General features: G+C 44.5%; 1 protein-coding gene and 1 long non-coding RNA gene across 10 annotated transcripts in view; both read right to left on the bottom strand.

The window, feature by feature from the left end:
* dock3 (dedicator of cytokinesis 3) overlaps positions 1-15,901 on the bottom strand; it is a 532,012-nt gene that overhangs the window by 503,877 nt on the left and 12,234 nt on the right. The window lies entirely within an intron of this gene.
* On the bottom strand, positions 4,082-4,981 carry LOC127910411 (uncharacterized). The gene is made up of 3 exons (XR_008074764.1): positions 4,721-4,981; positions 4,465-4,532; positions 4,082-4,165 (listed from the first exon to the last, which is right to left on the bottom strand). It is a non-coding gene; the product is annotated as an uncharacterized LOC127910411 (long non-coding RNA).

The raw sequence follows: 15,901 nt of genomic DNA, 5'->3' as shown, positions 1-15,901 counted from the left end.
CTCCAGCTACCCAAGTCATAGACTCTTCTCTCTACAACCGCACGGTAAGCGGTACCGGAGTGCCAAGTCTAGGTCCAAGAGGCTTCTAAACAGCTTCTCCCCAAGCCATAAGACTCCTGAACACCTAATCAAATGGCTACCCAGACTATTTGCATCTCCCCCCACTCTGCTGCTCCTCTCTGTTGTTATCATCTGTGCATAGTCACTTTAAAATAACATTACCTACATGCACATATTATCTCAACTAACCGGTGCCTCCGCACATTGACTCTGTATGGGTACCCCCTGCATATAGTCTCCACATTGACTCTGTACCGGTACCCCCTGTATATAGCCTCCACATTGACTCTGTATGGGTACCCCCTGTATATAGCCTCCACATTGACTCTGTACCGGTACCCCCTGTATATAGTCTCCACATTGACTCTGTATGGGTACCCCCCTGTATATAGCCTCCACATTGACTCTGTATGGGTACCCCCCTGTATATAGCCTCCACATTGACTCTGTATGGGTACCCCCTGCATATAGTCTCCACATTGACTCTGTACCGGTACCCCCTGTATATAACCTCCACATTGACTCTGTACCGGTACCCCCTGTATACAGCCTCCACATTGACTCTGTACCGGTACCCCCTGTATATAACCTCCACATTGACTCTGTACCGGTACCCCCTGTATACAGCCTCCACATTGACTCTGTACCGGTACCCCCTGTATATAGTCTCCACATTGACTTCACATTGGCTTCTTCTAACCCATCGCTTTCTACTACAATTAATAATATGATACAATTATATATTTACATTAAAAACCAGTCTATCTGTTACGGGTTTCTTCCTCCTCCTCATCCTCATCCTCCTCTGAGGAGTAGTAGGAAGGATCGGAGGACCAATGCGCAACATGGTAAGTGTTCATGATATTTATTACGAATACTGAACACTTGAACAAAAACGATAAAACGATAAAAACGAAGAGTCTTGAACGGTGAAGCAAAAACACAGAACATAAAATAATCACCCAGAAAACAAGGGTGAAAACAGTATGGTTCAGTAAATATGGTTCTCAATCAGAGACAACGATTGACAGCTGCCTCTGATTGAGAACCATACCAGGCCAAGACATAGAAATCCCAAATCATAGAAAAACAAACATAGACAACCCACCCAACTCACATCCTGACCATACTAAAACAAAGACATAACAAAAGAACTACGGTCAGAACGTGACACTATCAGAATTCCATATTTCATTGTCCTTGATCTTCAAGGACTTGGAAATATGGAAGTATAGATTAGCCAAATTGTTTTACCTGAGCATAACCCCAAAACTATGGATTTATTAGCCAGCCCTATTCTGTTGACTATAATTATTTTGTCATGGAGGACTGATTGGGCTCATTGATTAAATGCTGTGCTCATGGAATGGCATGCTTTGAGTCCTACTGTAAAGCGCCATTTACATGTGAAAAATGAATGCCAAATGCTGCATTTGCTGACCTTTTTGTTGGTGACACATTGATATCTTGATAATATGCAGCTGTTTAAAGGGCAAATCCACAAATGAAACAATAACAAAATGGCCGCCCCCAGCCTCTGTTTTGGCCTGGAGAAATGTACCCACTCTCAGATTAATAGACAGAGCTGTGGATGCAAGGACCCACCATCCATGATATCAACATTATTGTTTTAACAATGTTAGGAGGCACAGTGTTTGTTTATAATTTACAATGTTTACTAACATTGGAGTAAAACAAGCTTATATTTGGGTTTCTCATGGAGTGTGACAGTTAAACTAAGCTCATGAGGCATTTATAAACTATATTCTTCAAGAATCAATAGAGATACATGTATAATTTACGCTACCATTCAAAAGTTTGGGGTCACTTTAAAATAACATCACATTGATCAGAAATACAGTGTAGACATTGTTAATGTTGTAAATGACTAGTGTAGCTGGAATATGGAATATCTACATAGGCGTACAGAGAGGCCCATTATCAGCATTTTTCACTGCTGTGGACCAATGACACAGAGCTTGTGTTAGCAAATCCAAGTTTATCATTTTAAAAGGCTAATTGAGCATAAGAAAACAATTTTGCAATTATGTTAGCACAACTGAAAACTGTTGTTCTGATTAAAGAAGCAATAAACCTGGCCTTCTTTAGACAAGTTGAGTATCTGGAGCATCAGCATTTGTGGGTTCGATTACAGGTTAAAAATGGCCAGAAACAGATACATTTCTTCTGGAACTCATCAGTCTATTCTTGTTCTAAGAAACGAAGGCTGTTCCATGCAAGAAATTGCCAAGAAGCTGAAGATCTCATGCAACGCTTGTGTACTACTCCCTTCACAGAACAGCGCAAACTGTCTCTAACCAGAATAGAAAGAGGAGTGGGAGGCCCCGGTGCACAGTGAAGAGTGAAGAGGCGACTCCAGGACTTTGGCCTTCTAGGCAGAGTTCCTCTGTCCAGTTTCTGTGTTCTTTTGCCCATCTTAATCTTTTATTTTTATTGGCCAGTCTGAGATATGGCTTTTTTCTTTGCAACTCTGCCTAGAAGGCCAGCATCCCAGAGTCGCCTCTTCACTGTTGACGTTGAGACTGATGTTTTGCTGCTAGTTGAGGACTTGTGAGTTGAGGACAGTATTAGATAGAGTGGTCTACAGGTAGGGAGGACCTAGACAGTATTAGATATAATTCCTCAGCACTGTGTTGCATATCATAGTCAATGCTTAACCTATTGTAAACCAATACATTTCAACTGGCAATACATTCAACACTAACAGGGATCATGTTGAAGATGTCTTAACTCTATCCAGCATGTATCACAACCACGGGAGGCTAAACTCGTAACCCTGTAGTAGTACTATCATGTTACTCTATATCATCCTGCTAGCTAGAGGAATATCTCCTGTATATAACCCTGTAGTAGTGCTGACATGTTACTCTATATCACCTAGCTAGCTAGAGGAATATCTCCTGTATATAACCCTGTAGTAGTACTGACATGTTACTCTATATCACCTAGCTAGCTAGATGAATATCTCCTGTATATAACCCTGTAGTAGTACTGACATGTTACTCTATATCACCTAGCTAGAGGAATATCTCCGGTATATAACCCTGTAGTAGTACTGTCATGTTACTCTATATCACCTAGCTAGAGGAATATCTCCGGTATATAACCCTGTAGTAGTACTGTCATGTTACTCTATATCACCTAGCTAGCTAGAGGAATATCTCCTGTATATAACCCTGTAGTAGTACTGACATGTTACTCTATATCACCTAGCTAGCTAGAGGAATATCTCCTGTATATAACCCTGTAGTAGTACTGACATGTTACTCTATATCACCTAGCTAGCTAGAGGAATATCTCCTGTATATAACCCTGTAGTAGTACTGTCATGTTACTCTATATCACCTAGCTCGCTAGAGGAATATCTCCTGTATATAACCCTGTAGTAGTACTGTCATGTTACTCTATATCACCTAGCTAGCTAGATGAATATCTCCTGTATATAACCCTGTAGTAGTACTGACATGTTACTATATTATTATTATTATATTATGTTACTCTATATCACCTAGCTAGCTAGAGGAATATCTCCTGTATATAACCCTGTAGTAGTACTGACATGTTACTCTATATCACCTAGCTAGCTAGATGAATATCTCCTGTATATAACCCTGTAGTAGTACTGACATGTTACTATATTATTATTATTATATTATGTTACTCTATATCACCTAGCTAGCTAGAGGAATATCTCCTGTATATAACCCTGTAGTAGTACTGTCATGTTACTCTATATCACCTAGCTAGCTAGAGGAATATCTCCTGTATATAACCCTGTAGTAGTACTGTCATGTTACTCTATATCACCTAGCTAGCTAGAGGAATATCTCCTGTATATAACCCTGTAGTAGTACTGTCATGTTACTCTATATCACCTAGCTAGCTAGATGAATATCTCCTGTATATAACCCTGTAGTAGTACTGTCATGTTACTCTATATCACCTAGCTAGCTAGATGAATATCTCCTGTATATAATATAACCATGTAGTAGTACTGACATGTTACTCTATATCACCTAGCTAGCTAGAGGAATATCTCCTGTATATAACCCTGTAGTAGTACTGACATGTTACTCTATATCACCTAGCTAGCTAGATGAATATCTCCTGTATATAACCCTGTAGTAGTACTGACATGTTACTATATTATTATTATTATATTATGTTACTCTATATCACCTAGCTAGCTAGAGGAATATCTCCTGTATATAACCCTGTAGTAGTACTGTCATGTTACTCTATATCACCTAGCTAGCTAGATGAATATCTCCTGTATATAACCCTGTAGTAGTACTGTCATGTTACTCTATATCACCTAGCTAGCTAGATGAATATCTCCTGTATATAACCCTGTAGTAGTACTGTCATGTTACTCTATATCACCTAGCTAGCTAGAGGAATATCTCCTGTATATAACCCTGTAGTAGTACTGACATGTTACTCTATATCACCTAGCTAGCTAGAGGAATATCTCCTGTATATAACCCTGTAGTAGTACTGACATGTTACTCTATATCACCTAGCCAGCTAGATGAACCCTGTAGTAGTACTGTCATGTTACTCTATATCACCTAGCTAGCTAGATGAATATCTCCTGTATATAACCCTGTAGTAGTGCTGTCATGTTACTCTATATCACCTAGCTAGCTAGATGAATATCTCCTGTATATAACCCTGTAGTAGTACTATCATGTTACTCTATATCACCTAGCTAGCTAGATGAATATCTCCTGTAATGTTGTCATCATTCCCAATGTAACGGTGTTGCTTCCCGTCCCTCTCCTCGCCCCAACCTGACCTCCAACCAGGGACCCTCTGAACACATCAACAACTGCCTCCCGCGAAGCATCGTTACCTATCGCTCCACAGAGCGATTGCAGAGCAACATCCTCAAGGTCTCAGAGCGAGTGACGTTACCGATTGAAACCATTTCACACCGGTTACACCAACACAAGACCATACTTCTCTATTGCATTACCTCACAATGCACCTCCCCCTATTGTATTACCTCACGATGCACCTCCCCCTATTGTATTACCTCACGATGCACCTCCCCCTATTGTATTACCTCACGATGCACCTCCCCTATTGTATTACCTCACGATGCACCTCCCCCTATTGTATTATCCCTCACGATGCACCTCCCCCTATTGTATTACCTCACGGTGCACCTCCCCCTATTGTATTACCTCACGATGCACCTCCCCCTATTGTATTACCTCACGGTGCACCTCCCCCTATTGTATTACCTCACGGTGCACCTCCCCATTCACTGAACCTTCTTCCAGTCAGGACAATAACAATGGAGACAAAACAAGATATAAACGTTTTGTTTCATAGCTATCAGCTAGCTATATGTTAATCGTAATAATGTAGATGACCAGATAGTGCAGGCAAAAATGATCTAAAACCAATGTTATCTAAGGTAGATGTGGGTAGCTAGCTAACAATTATTCGTGGCTATCTGTTTAGCTAACAGTAGTAGCTTGCAAGTTAGCTCTATTGACTTATGTAGGCTTGCAACCTACATATACTACAGTGGGTGTTGTAGGCGGGTAACCATGCCAGAATTAACACAGCATGTTTTTATTAACATATCAAGATAACATATTGTACTCAGGCCACCACTGACTTTTTAAATGGCCACCACTGGCTTTTTAAATGGCCGCCACTGACTTTTTAAATGGCCCCCACTGACTTTTTAAATGGCCGCCACTGACTTTTTAAATGGCCGCCACTGACTTTTTAAATGGCCGCCAATGGCTTTTAAATGGCCGCCAATGGCTTTTAAATGGCCGTCAATGGCTTTTAAATGGCCGCTACTGACTTTTAAATGGCCGCCACTGGCTTTTTAAATGGCCGCCAATGGCTTTTAAATGGCCGCCAATGGCTTTTAAATGGCCGCCACTGACTTTTTAAATGGCCGCCAATGGCTTTTAAATGGCCGCCACTGACTTTTTAAATAGCTGCCGCTGACTTTTTAAATGGCCACCACTGACTTTTTAAATGGCCACCACTGAATTTTTAAATGGCCGCCACTGACTTTTAAATGGCCACCACTGACTTTTAAATGGCCGCCACTGACTTTTTAAATGGCCACCACTGACTTTTTAAATGGCCGCCGCTGACTTTTTAAATGGCCACCACTGACTTTTTAAATGGCCACCACTGACTTTTTAAATGGCCGCCACTGACTTTTTAAATGGCTGCCGCTGACTTTTTAAATGGCCGCCAATGGCTTTTAAATGGCCACCACTGGCTTTTTAAATGGCCGCCACTGACTTTTTAAATGGCCCCCACTGACTTTTTAAATGGCCGCCACTGACTTTTTAAATGGCCGCCACTGACTTTTTAAATGGCCGCCACTGACTTTTTAAATGGCCGCCAATGGCTTTTAAACGGCCGCCAATGGCTTTTAAACGGCCGTCAATGGCTTTTAAATGGCCGTCAATGGCTTTTAAATGGCCGCTACTGACTTTTAAATGGCCGCCACTGGCTTTTTAAATGGCCGCCAATGGCTTTTAAATGGCCGCCAATGGCTTTTAAATGGCCGCCACTGACTTTTTAAATGGCCGCCAATGGCTTTTAAATGGCCGCCGCTGACTTTTTAAATGGCTGCCGCTGACTTTTTAAATGGCCACCACTGACTTTTTAAATGGCCACCACTGAATTTTTAAATGGCCGCCACTGACTTTTAAATGGCCACCACTGACTTTTTAAATGGCCGCCACTGACTTTTTAAATGGCCGTCAATGGCTTTTAAATGGCCGTCAATGGCTTTTAAATGGCCACCACTGGCTTTTTAAATGGCCACCACTGACTTTTTAAATGGCCCCCACTGACTTTTAAATGGCCACCACTGGCTTTTTAAATGGCCACCACTGACTTTTAAATGGCCCCCACTGACTTTTTAAATGGCCACCACTGACTTTTAAATGGCCACCACTGACTTTTTAAATGGCTGCCACTGACTTTTTAAATGGCCACCACTGGCTTTTTAAATGGCCGCCACTGACTTTTTAAATGGCCCCCACTGACTTTTTAAATGGCCGCCACTGACTTTTTAAATGGCCGCCACTGACTTTTTAAATGGCCGCCACTGACTTTTTAAATGGCCACCACTGACTTTTTAAATGGCCACCACTGACTTTTTAAATGGCTGCCGCTGACTTTTTAAATGGCCACCACTGACTTTTTAAATGGCCACCACTGACTTTTTAAATGGCCGCCACTGACTTTTTAAATGGCTGCCGCTGACTTTTTAAATGGCCGCCAATGGCTTTTAAATGGCCACCACTGGCTTTTTAAATGGCCGCCACTGACTTTTTAAATGGCCCCCACTGACTTTTTAAATGGCCGCCACTGACTTTTTAAATGGCCGCCACTGACTTTTTAAATGGCCGCCAATGGCTTTTAAATGGCCGCCAATGGCTTTTAAATGGCCGTCAATGGCTTTTAAATGGCCGTCAATGGCTTTTAAATGGCCGCTACTGACTTTTAAATGGCCGCCACTGGCTTTTTAAATGGCCGCCAATGGCTTTTAAATGGCCGCCAATGGCTTTTAAATGGCCGCCACTGACTTTTTAAATGGCCGCCACTGACTTTTTAAATGGCCGCCAATGGCTTTTAAATGGCCGCCACTGACTTTTTAAATGGCTGCCGATGACTTTTTAAATGGCCACCACTGAATTTTTAAATGGCCGCCACTGACTTTTAAATGGCCACCACTGACTTTTTAAATGGCCGCCACTGACTTTTTAAATGGCCGTCAATGGCTTTTAAATGGCCGTCAATGGCTTTTAAATGGCCACCACTGGCTTTTTAAATGGCCACCACTGACTTTTTAAATGGCCCCCACTGACTTTTAAATGGCCACCACTGGCTTTTTAAATGGCCACCACTGACTTTTAAATGGCCCCCACTGACTTTTTAAATGGCCACCACTGACTTTTAAATGGCCACCACTGACTTTTTAAATGGCTGCCACTGACTTTTTAAATGGCCACCACTGGCTTTTTAAATGGCCGCCACTGACTTTTTAAATGGCCCCCACTGACTTTTTAAATGGCCGCCACTGACTTTTTAAATGGCCGCCACTGACTTTTTAAATGGCCACCACTGACTTTTTAAATGGCCACCACTGACTTTTTAAATGGCTGCCGCTGACTTTTTAAATGGCCACCACTGACTTTTTAAATGGCCACCACTGACTTTTTAAATGGCCGCCACTGACTTTTTAAATGGCTGCCGCTGACTTTTTAAATGGCCGCCGCTGACTTTTTAAATGGCCGCCAATGGCTTTTAAATGGCCACCACTGGCTTTTTAAATGGCCGCCACTGACTTTTTAAATGGCCCCCACTGACTTTTTAAATGGCCGCCACTGACTTTTTAAATGGCCGCCACTGACTTTTTAAATGGCCGCCAATGGCTTTTAAATGGCCGCCAATGGCTTTTAAATGGCCGTCAATGGCTTTTAAATGGCCGTCAATGGCTTTTAAATGGCCGCTACTGACTTTTAAATGGCCGCCACTGGCTTTTTAATTGGCCGCCAATGGCTTTTAAATGGCCGCCAATGGCTTTTAAATGGCCGCCACTGACTTTTTAAATGGCCGCCACTGACTTTTTAAATGGCCGCCAATGGCTTTTAAATGGCCGCCACTGACTTTTTAAATGGCTGCCGCTGACTTTTTAAATGGCCACCACTGACTTTTTAAATGGCCACCACTGAATTTTTAAATGGCCGCCACTGACTTTTAAATGGCCACCACTGACTTTTTAAATGGCCGCCACTGACTTTTTAAATGGCCGTCAATGGCTTTTAAATGGCCGTCAATGGCTTTTAAATGGCCGCTACTGACTTTTAAATGGCCGCCACTGACTTTTAAATGGCCACCACTGGCTTTTTAAATGGCCGCCACTGACTTTTTAAATGGCCGCCGCTGACTTTTTAAATGGCTGCCGCTGACTTTTTAAATGGCCGCCGCTGACTTTTTAAATGGCTGCCGCTGACTTTTTAAATGGCAACCACTGACTTTTTAAATGGCCCCCACTGACTTTTAAATGGCCGCCACTGGCTTTTTAAATGGCCGCCACTGACTTTTTAAATGGCCGCCACTGACTTTTTAAATGGCCGCCACTGACTTTTTAAATGGCCGCCAATGGCTTTTAAATGGCCGTCAATGGCTTTTAAATGGCCGTCAATGGCTTTTAAATGGCCGTCAATGGCTTTTAAATGGCCGCCAATGGCTTTTAAATGGCCGCCACTGACTTTTTAAATGGCCGCCACTGACTTTTTAAATGGCCGCCACTGACTTTTTAAATGGCCGCCAATGGCTTTTAAATGGCCGCCACTGACTTTTTAAATGGCCGCCAATGGCTTTTAAATGGCCGTCAATGGCTTTTAAATGGCCGTCAATGGCTTTTAAATGGCCGTCAATGGCTTTTAAATGGCCGCCAATGGCTTTTAAATGGCCGCCAATGGCTTTTAAATGGCCGCCACTGACTTTTTAAATGGCCGCCACTGACTTTTTAAATGGCCGCCAATGGCTTTTAAATGGCCGCCACTGACTTTTTAAATGGCTGCCGCTGACTTTTTAAATGGCCACCGCTGACTTTTTAAATGGCCGCCACTGACTTTTTAAATGGCTGCCACTGACTTTTTAAATGGCCGCCAATGGCTTTTAAATGGCCGCCACTGACTTTTTAAATGGCCGCCAATGGCTTTTAAATGGCCGCCACTGACTTTTTAAATGGCCGCCAATGGCTTTTAAATGGCCGCCACTGACTTTTTAAATGGCCGCCTCTGACTTTTTAAATGGCCGCCAATGGCTTTTAAATGGCCGCCACTGACTTTTTAAATGGCTGCCGCTGACTTTTTAAATGGCCGCCACTGACTTTTTAAATGGCTGCCGCTGACTTTTTAAATGGCCGCCACTGACTTTTTAAATGGCCGCCACTGACTTTTTAAATGGCCGCCACTGACTTTTTAAATGGCCGCCACTGACTTTTTAAATGGCTGCCGCTGACTTTTTAAATGGCCGCCACTGACTTTTTAAATGGCCGCCACTGACTTTTTAAATGGCCGCCACTGACTTTTTAAATGGTCGCCACTGACTTTTTAAATGGTCGCCACTGACTTTTTAAATGGCCGCCACTGACTTTTTAAATGGCTGCCGCTGACTTTTTAAATGGCCGCCACTGACTTTTTAAATGGCCGCCACTGACTTTTTAAATGGCCGCCACTGACTTCAAGAAAATGTGAGTCATATTTTACGTGGTTGCGTCATATTTTTAGTATACTTTTCGACAAAGCAGGCATTCGAATAGTGACCTCAATGCTCTGTTTCACATACTATGATTTGGACTCATAGTTCGAACCCTGCCGCGTTACAATTTGCGTCTTCACAGTAGTATGCATTTTGAAAAACACTGTGTCTCTCTCTGTCAAGGTACGCGTGAAGGGCTGGAGGAAGTCAGGCGCAGGAGAGCAGAACGGAGCCTTTTATTTGGCGAACCAAAAGCACACGGCACAAATGAACACGAAATACGAATACGGGTTGAACATAACCCAGCGCAACCAGCCTAACGTGCGCATACATGCAAACAGATAAACAATACCACACAAAGACATGGGGGAAAACAGAGGGTAAATACACAACACATAATGAGGGAAATGAGAACCAGGTGTGTGGAAAAACGAGACAAAACAAATGGAAAATGAAAAATGGATCGGTGATGGCTAGAAGACCGGCGACGTCGACCGCCCGAACTAGGAGCGGCATCGACTTCGGCAGAAGCCGTAACACTCTCTACTTGTCTGGGTACATAACAAATGAGTAATTTCTGTCATTCACCTTCACACACATACAACATGCCATACAACACTCCTTCCGTAGTAGCTTGTTTCACAGAATGGTTTCAGGTACTTTGAAAAGCTGATTATCCAGGATAATAGAATGTTGAAGGGAGGAACAAACCACAACTGTCCCCAGATACTGATGTAACATACGTGTATTGCAGCTATGATTTTTCAGATGACTGCCTTGCCTGGTTCACCAATTACTTTGCAGACAGAGTTCAGTGTGTCAAATCGGAGGGCATGCTGTCCGGTCCTCTGGTAGTCTCTATGGGGGTGCCACAGGGTTCAATTCTTCGGGCCGACTCTTTTCTCTGTATATATCAATGATGTTGCTCTTGCTGCGGGCGATTCCCTGATCCACCTCTACGCAGACGACACCATTCTATATACTTTCAGCCCGTCATTGGACACTGTGCTATCTAACCTCCAAACGAGCTTCAATGCCATACAACACTCCTTCCGTGGCCTCCAACTGCTCTTAAACGCTAGTAAAACCAAATGCATGCTTTTCAACCGATCGCTGCCTGCACCCGCATGCCCGACTAGCATCACCACCCTGGATGGTTCCGACCTTGAATATGTGGACATCTATAAGTACCTTGGTGTCTGGCTAGACTGCAAACTCTCCTTTCAGACTCATATCAAACATCTCCAATCGAAAATCAAATCAAGAGTCGGCTTTCTATTCCGCAACAAAGCCTCCTTCACTCACGCCGCCACGATTACTCTAGTAAAACTGACTATCCTACCGATCCTCGACTTCGGCGATGTCATCTACAAAATGGCTTCCAACACTCTACTCAGCAAACTGGATGCAGTCTATCACAGTGCCATCCGTTTTGTCACTAAAGCACCTTATACCACCCACCACTGCGACTTGTATGCTCTAGTCGGCTGGCCCTCGCTACATATTCGTCGCCAGACCCACTGGCTCCAGGTCATCTACAAGTCCATGCTAGGTAAAGCTCCGCCTTATCTCAGTTCACTGGTCACGATGGCAACACCCATCCGTAGCACGCGCTCCAGCAGGTGTATCTCACTGATCATCCCTAAAGCCAACACCTCATTTGGCCGCCTTTCGTTCCAGTACTCTGCTGCCTGTGACTGGAACGAACTGCAAAAATCGCTGAAGCTGGAGACTTTTATCTCCCTCACCAACTTCAAACATCTGCTATCTGAGCAGCTAACCGATCGCTGCAGCTGTACATAGTCTATTGGTAAATAGCCCACCCATTTTCACCTCCCTCATCCCCATACTGTTTTTATTTATTTACTTTTCTGCTCTTTTGCACACCAATATCTCTACCTGTACATGACCATCTGATCATTTATCACTCCAGTGTTAATCTGCAAAATTGTAATTATTCGCCTACCTCATGCCTTTTGCACACATTGTATATAGACTCCCCTTTTTTTCTACTGTGTTATTGACTTGTTAATTGTTTACTCCATGTGTAACTCGGTGTTGTCTGCTCACTCTGCTATGCTTTATCTTGGCCAGGTCGCAGTTGCAAATGAGTACTTGTTCTCAACTAGCCTACCTGGTTAAATAAAGGTGTTCTCAAATAGCCTACCTGGTTAAATAAAGGTGTTCTCAACTAGCCTACCTGGTTAAATAAAGGTGAAATAAAAATAAATAAAAAATATGATGGTAGAACCAAAGGGACTACACTGTAGCGGTATTATGCTCGGCAGCAGAGGTGACTTGTTCTTTTAGACAGCTGTGACACATTTCTAATGAGGGAATACAGTATGGCCCTGAGCAAGGGCCATACTGAGCTTTCACAACACATTACACGACACATGGGTGTGTAAAGAAAATTAAACTGTACGGATGCACTCTCACACACACACACACACACACACACACACACACACAAACACACACAGACACACGCATGCACACACTCACTCACACATGCACTCACACACACACAGACACAAACACACAGACACATGCACTTACACACACACGCACGCACACACTCACGCATGCACACACACAGTGCCCTGGGATAGACAGCTCATACAGCCAGCCTTGGTCATGCTTGGTTGAGCAAATAACAATTGGAAACACTAATTAGCCATTCTACTGGAACTGAATGATGTCCAGCCTTACTAAAGTCAGACAGCTCATACAGCCAGCCTTACTACGGTCAGACAGCTCATACAGCCAGCCTTACTACAGTCAGACAGCTCATACAGCCAGCCTTACTACAGTCAGACAGCTCATACAGCCAGCCTTACTACAGTCAGACAGCTCATACAGCCAACCTTACTTCAGTTATACAGCTCATACAGCCAGCCTTACTGCAGTCAGACAGCTCATACAGCCAGCCTTACTACAGTTATACAGCTCATACAGCCAGCCTTACTACAGTTATACAGCTCATACAGCCAGCCTTACTACAGTCAGACAGCTCATACAGCCAGCCTACTGCAGTCAGACAGCTCATACAGCCAGCCTTACTACAGTTATACAGCTCATACAGCCAGCCTTACTACAGTCAGACAGCTCATACAGCCAGCCTTACTACAGTTATACAGCTCATACAGCCAGCCTTACTACAGTCAGACAGCTCATACAGCCAGCCTTACTACAGTCAGACAGCTCATACAGCCAGCCTTACTACAGTCAGACAGCTCATACAGCCAGCCTTACTACAGTTATACAGCTCATACAGTGCTTTAGGCGGATAGGGCAACTGTCTGTGTGTGTGTGTGTGTGTGTGTGTGTGTGTGTGTGTGTGTGTGTATGTGTGTATGTGTGTATGTGTGTATGTGTGTGTGTGTGTGTGTGTGTGTGTGTGTGTGTGTGTGTGTGTGTGTGTGTGTGTGTGTGTGTGTGTGTGTGTGTGTGTGTGTGTGTGTGTGTGTGTGTGTGTGTGTGTGTGCGTGCGTGCGTGCGTGCGTGCGTGCGTGTGTGTGTGTGTACTCTCTGCAGGCTCTCGATAACAGACGTGATGAATGAATACATTATAGAATCCTACTATCAACAAGAGATGTTCTGTCAACCAAAGGCTCCCCCCTGGCCCTCCCTGACTCTCCTCCTCTCCTCTCCTCCCTGACTCCTCTCCTCTCCTCCCTGACTCCCCTCCACTCCTCCCTGACTCCCCTCCTCTCATCTCTGACTCCTCTCATCTCATCTCCTCCCCGACTCCCCTCCCCTCCTCTCCTCCCTGACTCCCCTCCCCCTCCTCTCCTCCCCGACTCCCCTCCACTCCTCCCTGACCCCTCCTCTCATCTCTGACTCCTCTCACCCCCTCTCATCTCCTCCTCCCTCCCCTCCCTGACTCCCCTCTCTCCTCTCCTCCCTGACTCCCCTCACATCCTCTCCTCCCCTCCTCCCCTCTAATCCTCTCCTCCCCTCCTCCCCTCCCCTCCGGCTCCTCCCCTCCCCTCCACTCTCTTCCTCTCCTCTCCCCCTCACTCCCCTCCCCTCCTCTCCTCCCTGACTCCCCTTTCCTCCTCTCCTCCTTGACTCCCCTCCCTGACTCCCCTCCCCTCCTCTCCTCCCTGACTGCCCTCTCCTCCTCTCCTCCCCGACCCCTCCTCTCCTCCCTGACTCCCCTCTCCTCCCCTCCCTTCCTCTCCTCCCTGAACCCTCCTCTCCTCCCTGACTCCCCTCTGACTCCCCTCTCCTCCTCTCCCTTCCTCTCCTCCTCTCCTCCTTGACTCCCCTCCCTGACTCCCCTCCCCTCCTCTCCTCCCTGACTCCCCTATCCTCCTCTCCTCCTCCCTTCCCTCCTCCCCGACCCCTCCCCGACTCCCCCTCCTCCCCTGACTCCTCCCCCCCCTCCTCTCCTCCCTGACTCCCCTCTCCTCCTCTCCCTCCCTCCCTTCCTCTCCTCCCTGAACCCTCCTCTCCTCCCTGACTCCCCTCTGACTCCCCTCTCCTCCTCTCCTCCCCGACCCCTCCTCTCCTCCCTGACTCCCCTCTGACTCCCCTCCCTTCTCTCCACCCCGACCCCTCCTCTCCTCCCCGACTACCCTCTCCTCTTCATGTCTTCATCCTGTTCATGCCTCTCCACACATTTAGGCACACACACACACATTCAAGAACACGCACACCCCGTTGCATGCACGCACACAGACACAGACACACACATACACATTCAAGCACACACACGCCCCCACACACACACATACACATGTGCACATGCAGACACACAAACACACACACACGCAAACACACACACGCAAACACACTCCATGAAACAATGCTGAATATCTACAGGCTCCTTTCAGTACATTATGAGAGTCTCTGTACTAACCATCCCCAATACAGACTAAATGAGGGGACATCAGATGTTATCTGTGTGTTAACTCCTCGCTGTCTGAAGTGATTAGAGGGGGAAATGAACTCCCTGGAGGCAATGAGGCTGAATATCTGCCACTCACAACGTCAATTTCTACACAGAACAGAACATAATAGAGCAGAACAGAATAGAACAGAACAGAATAGAACAGAATAGAACAGAACAGAACAGAATAGAACAAAACAGAATAGAATAGAACAGAATAGAACAGCACAGAATAGAATAGAACAAAATAGAACAGAACAGAATAGAACAGAATAGAACAGAATAGAACAGAACAGAATAGAACAGAATAGAACAGAATAGAACAGAACAGAATAGAACAGAACATAATAGAACAAAACAGAATAGAATAGAACAGAATAGAACAGAATAGAACAGAATAGAACAGAACAGAACAGAACAGAACAGAATAGAACAGAACAGAATAGAACAGAACAGAATAGAATAGAACAGAATAGAACAGCACAGAATAGAACAGAACAGAATAGAACATAAAAGAACAGAATAGAACAGAATAGAACAGAACAGAATAGAACAGAATAGAACAGAATAGAAAAGAAAAGAACAGAACAGCACAGAATAGAGCAGAACAGAATAGAACAGAACAGAATAGAACAGAACAGAATAGAACAGAATAGA

Source organism: Oncorhynchus keta, chromosome 21 (genome assembly GCF_023373465.1).
Source record: "Oncorhynchus keta strain PuntledgeMale-10-30-2019 chromosome 21, Oket_V2, whole genome shotgun sequence".
Lineage (NCBI taxonomy): Eukaryota > Metazoa > Chordata > Actinopteri > Salmoniformes > Salmonidae > Oncorhynchus > Oncorhynchus keta.
The sequence above is the reverse complement of the archived record's forward strand: the minus strand, read 5'-3'. Positions and strand labels throughout refer to the sequence as shown.